The sequence below is a fragment of the Gouania willdenowi genome, chromosome 7 (genome assembly GCF_900634775.1).
Source record: "Gouania willdenowi chromosome 7, fGouWil2.1, whole genome shotgun sequence".
Classification (NCBI taxonomy): domain Eukaryota; kingdom Metazoa; phylum Chordata; class Actinopteri; order Blenniiformes; family Gobiesocidae; genus Gouania; species Gouania willdenowi.
Window position 1 is genome coordinate 36,153,995 of NC_041050.1, and position 6,270 is coordinate 36,160,264.

Consider the following 6,270-nt stretch of genomic DNA (forward strand, 5'->3'; position numbering starts at 1 on the left):
GTGACGCGATACTGTGATTAAAATTGAGACCTTAATTAACTAATTTATGCCAACAAGTTGTATTTATTTATTTCTTAAACCAATGATAATAGTTATGCTTGTTTCATTTTTGTTTTAAACTGAGCTATTTGTCATTTTATAATGCTTACATAACATTATTTTGACATTGCATAGCAATTATGAAGTGTTTTTATTGTGAAAGGCATGGAGAAAGTCTATGTGTGTGGGTTTTAACATTTTACAAAAACAAAGACAGTTAAACCATTTGTACAGTTATCTACTCATCACACAGGACGTTGCTCTCATAAACAGTAAACATGTACTACAAGATTAAAATGAATAAATAACTCATTGAAACATACCATGAATTATGACTTTATGTAAATGTGGAGCTCTGAGACAGTTGCTTCTGTAAATGTGATGATTCCTCAGCCTCATTGTCAACTAAAATGAACAGTAATACATATAAAAGAAAACAAAAACAGAGTAACAACTGTTTTGTGAATGTATTTATTAAGCTGTCTTATCACTTCATAACATTATTAACAGTATAAAACATGCACAGTATGTCAGTGAGAAGCCTTTAAAATGTTTGTTTTTTTTTTTGATTGTGTGCTATTTACATGTCAATAAAACAGCTAAACATATAATGTTAACACATGCAGTACAAGGATAAACAATTACAAAAAAAACAAAAACAAAAAAACACTTTTATCCTAATATACGGAAGCGTACTGCATTCATTTGAAAAAAATAAATAAATACAGTTTTTCTGATTAATTTATTTTTTGGGTTTGTTTTTTTTTTCAGTTTTTTGGAATTTTTTAAAAAATGTTTTTTAGAATATTTTTTTCACGTTTTTCTGAGTAACTTTTTTTTTCTATTTTTCGGAGTAAATTTTTCTGTATTTCACGCTAAATATTTTTCTGAATTATCGACATACTCGGAAATCCAGCAAGAACCTGCATCCTATGGCGACTCCTTACCACATGCTTCCATTCTATGATCCATTCCAGGTCAATAACTGTAAAGTTATGTTTTAGAGACTATATCCTTCTATTGTTTAAGCCGGTCGCTCAATGTAGCGCGTTTTGTATATTGTCTTAAACCAAGTTGAAAGTAAATTATTTATCAAATTAAACAAGTCGGCCATGTTTGCTCACAATAAAGATATGAATGCAATGTTCGTTTTAAATGCCCTCTAAGCTCAGATTAAAAAATAGAACAAAAAAACAGGGAAAAATTAGCACGAAAAACAGAAAAACAAATTTGTCAAAAAATATTTTGCAAGAAAAACAAAAGAAAATTACCTCAAAAAAGAGAAGAAAAAAAATTACTCGGAAAAACTGAAAAAAATGGGCCAAAAAACAAACCAAAAAAATTAATTATTCAGAAAAAACGTGTTTTAGCATGAAAAACAGAAAAGAATTTTAAAAAAATAAATAAAAAATAGCCAAAAAAACAAACCAAAAAAAAGAATTATTCAGAAAAATCAGATTAGTTTTTTCAAGTGAATGCAATACACTTCCATACTAATGCAACAAGTCATGTAGATGTCCTCCTACATTGGCCAGCAATGCCCCGCCCACATTCATTACACTGTGCACCCTTGCTTGGTCTTTATATACAACATAGGCCACCATTTAATTACTGATTATTACAAACACCATTTCAAGTAAGCGTCTTAGTAATTCAGAGGGAAAAGCTTTCAGCTACAAACTCAACCTATCGATATTTTGGAAAACACTGAATAATTCAAGGTTTTTTTTAACAGTTGGTAAACCCTGATTTAAAACTTGATCTTTTCCATGTGCCCAAAGAACAAAGGAAGGGCCTGCAAATGGAAACACTGGAATAAGCCGAATCCCTGCAGTTAAACACACAAATGAGAACTTGTGGTTTTTGCGCGTGAAGTTTTTATACGACGAGAATATGTTTAAAAAGCAGATAGAAGTGCTGCACTGGCATAGCACATGAATCCTGTAAAAACAAGGATACACAGCAATGACTTCCATCCTCTTTCTGATGTTTGCTCCTCATCAGGGTCACAGGGTACAACGATTGATTCATTTTAACACTTTCTACACCACGTGTCAAACTCAAGGCCCGGGGACCAAATTCGGCCCTTTAGAGCAGTGGTTTTTGGCTAAAGTACTCCTTTGTTTAACTTTTAAATCCAAGTAAATGCAAGTGTAGAGCATAATTAACTATAGAGCATAATGATGGCATGAATGAGTGATAATACACGTTTTAAAGTATCTAACTTTGTAAATAAGTGGAATGAAACAGTATTTAGTGCCTCCTGAATAGATTTATTTATAGTTTTTATTATTTCCTGTCATCCAGTTCATGTTCTAATTAAGATTATTTCTATCATTTTGTAAGTTTTTGCTGTCATTTTGTTGTCGTTTGTTCTTTTCATTATTCAGTATATTTTTCTCTTATTTTGTGTGTTCTTGGTAATATTTAAATTATTCTATCTCATTGTGTGTTTTTGGTGTCGTTTTGTATGTTTCTCTGTTGTTTTTGTGTATTTTGTAGTGATGTTGTGTATTTTTCTCTCATTTAGTTTGTCTTTGTTGGCGTTTTGTGTAAGTACAGTATGTTTGGGGTCATTTTGTGTATTTTGTTGTTGTTTGTCTGTTTTTTTATTATTCAGTATATTTTCCTCTTTTCTGTATTTTTATTGTCATTTTGTGAGTTGCCGGTAACATTTAGTATGATTATTATTTTTAAATAAAAATAAACATAAAATCCCATGTTTTTAATTATTTAACGTGTTAATTTTCCACCTAGGTGTACACGTACCCCCATTCGAGAAACACGGCTTTAGAGCATCAAAATCTGTGCGCTCGAGAAAGTAAAAATTATAGAGACAAACATTAAACATCTTGTAAATGAACTACTAATTCAGCTGTAGATATCTCATCCCTCCAAATATAAAACAATAAATTAAAATCCACAATATTTGCAGAGCTCATTTTTACATTTCTTAAATCACATGACAGCGGTCATTTTTAATGTAAAATTATTAAGAACTGTATATTTTTTCAAAAATCTGGCAAATCTTTTTCTCAAATTATTACACGAAATTTCCCCAAATTCCAAAAAAATCAGGCACATTTTTGTGACAATCATACAGGAACTGTTACACTCACATACTTTATCATTTATACGTGGAAGTGCAAACCAGGGCACATTAATGTTGAATTTGCTCTTTTTCCCACAAAAAAATCTGTGGCCCATTTGAGGTCAAACTGGTCCGTATTTGGCCCCTGAACCAAAATGAGTTTGACACCCTTATTCTACACTTTAGAGCGTCCATTGTGACTTCTGCTTTAATATCTCAGAAAACTGAAGGAAAAAATATTTTCATTAATATTCATTGGTTCATTAGGTTCTTTAAAGTAACAGCTTTGGGATTAGAGTAAATAATTTGATGCTTGAAAAACATTTTATATTTTTCCATCATCTTTGTCATCATCGAAGGCATCGGAGTGAATAAAATATTTGGACAGTATTTGTACATATTTTCACAAGTTATTTAATTTTTTTAATACACCGACTGAGCAGCTTTTCTTTTCCCCAAAACTGTTTCATAAAAAACACTGTGAACACTTAAATAGCCCTGGATATTACATTTTAATGCTTTTTAATGAATAAATCAAATATTAATAATTAAATTTGACTTAAATCATTTTTTGTTGTTGTACATTTTCTTTTTCGTCCCATGTAAATACTCGTAGTATTTGGGTGATCAAATTGACCGAGGCTGAAAGCTCATGTGCTTTTCTGCTCCAGGCGCAGCAGTACGCACCCAGCTAACGAGTGAGGTGTCAAATTACAAGCAGTCTGAGCTCTGCAGTGCTCAATGAAAAGCTTAGGGGAAGCCTGTTATGTGCCTGAGGAAAAAGTGAGGGTGACACTGAAGGACCTTGTAGAGTGTTGGCTGAGGAACTGCATAAAGACAGTATAAAATAAAGAAAACACTTTACTTAAAGTTTTATACATAAAAGCTGACATTACGCCGTCATTATTATGACATGACACCTGTCATCAATATGAATAAGGTGTCATGAAGGCTTTATGACACCTTACTAATGTTAATGACAGATTATGACAGTGTGATATCAGCCTTTATGTAGAAAAATCTCAACCACATAAAACAAATCAAACAAGAGAAAGAGGAAATAAAACATCACAGACTTTGTATTGTTAAAGGGGACAAAAAGAAAACATGATAAAAACAGGAGTGCAGTCCATTAATTACAGAAACGTGAGGTATCGACTAAAAGGAAGCGTTGGTTTTAGCTTCAAATTGCATTGGCGTCCGTGTTAAGGCAACATTATCACTGCAACGAAAAGCTCTTGTTCATCATGAAGACACAGTGACCATGGCAACGGTTTCATCTGGAGGAACAAAAACTTAAAGGCGTCCAAGTCAGAATACAGCACATGCGCTGCCATTGGTTGACAATTAAAGGTGAAGGCGGAGAACTATGGAGGACGAGCCACAATTAAATAATAAATAAATACATTGTTCATTAATTAAATAAATGTGTTCATAATTAATTAATTACATTTTACATTTCATTTTCATTCTGAAAAGTATGAAATATTTCACTATCAATGTATTTATTCAATGGTCTGGTGTTGCAGCACTTCAGGAATGAATTTTATCTGTCATATTTGCTCGTCAAAGTCTGTAGGGGAGGTTTCCTAACACTCAGAGGTAGCGAAGTACAAATACTTTCTACTGTACTTACGTAGTTTTTTCTGGTGTCTGTAACTTTAATTTATTTTTTTGGTGACTTTTTACTCTGACTCATTACCTTTCTTAAACAAATATCTGTACTTTCTACTCCTTACATTTTAGAAATGAGTTTGTTACTTTTAAGACCTTTGAAGATGGAGTCACAACATTAAAAAATAAATAAAAAAAAAACATTTTGGTATTTTGACCTTTTTTCTGTTAGGCAGGTCCCTTAGTCTTATGGTTAAAAAATGGGTTTAAAAACCCACCTGACTTATTATTGAACTGACATTTGTTTTACTTTTTACTTAAGTACATTTAGTAGCATGTACTTTATTTACTTTTACTCAAGTAAGGGAGAAATTTCAATACTTTTACCAGAGTCATTTTTAATTGAAATATGGATACATTTACATGAGTACTGAAGACTAGTACTTTTACCACCTCTGCTCACACTTGATTGGTTACCTTCACATCAAGTCAAGCTAAATCGATCCCTGATAATGGATTAAGGCAGAGCTCGTAAACATTATTCTGATACACTGGGTGGCGCTATACAATCTGTAATGTTGGTTTTGTTCTACATTCTTCACGAGCTCTAAAATCTCTCTCACCAACTCCCTGGAAAGTCCATGCACATCCTTCATTGTCGTAGCCACCATGATTGGAAAGAGTGAAGACCAAAGCAATGGATTTGACTAGATTGACGTTAACCCCGCCCCCACAGTCTTTGACGAGCGAGTTTGACAGATAAAAATAATCAATGACGTGCTGCAACACCAGACCATGAAATAAATAAATAGTAAAATATTTATACTTCCTACTTTTCAGAATGAAAATGAAATGTAAAATGGATTTTTAACTAATTATTGACACATTTAATTAATTACTGAATGGTGCATTTATTTATTTAATTGTGGCACTGCTCGTCCTCCATAGCAAACAACCAATAAAGCACTGGTGCAAATTATGAAATACCAAGGCAAGGCAACATGAGCCTAATTATGAAGTATTGGTCAATAGCAGAACTTGACCCATTGAAATCCTTTTAGCAGAGTTACAGAGTAACAACTGATGGTCATTTCATCAGACATTAGCAGGAAAAAAAGCACTGAAAGCTACAGATGGTGCATTAAAAAAAACTAAACACACACACACACACTTAATGCAAAGAAATTATGTGCAACTCTGCATGGAATTTCCCCCTCACATCAACAAAGTGGAGAAAAAAAAGGCAAGTTTGTAGCGTTTCCTGACAGGACCCGTTCCCAATCAATGTTGTAGTTTACAAAATAAAGCAAAGATCTGAGATAGTACAAGCATTAGAGGGTCTGATGTAACAGTGCAAAGTGTGTAACATGGAGAACTTCAAAGGCTTCTCATGTTAACAGGATTTTTCAGGATATCCCACTGAAGCTAAAGCCATGACTGGTGATGGAGCGACATTCACTCAAAACAATCTGTAGTGGTGATGGAGCAGGAACCTTAGTAATCTGTAGGCTAGGGTTGGGGTCAAT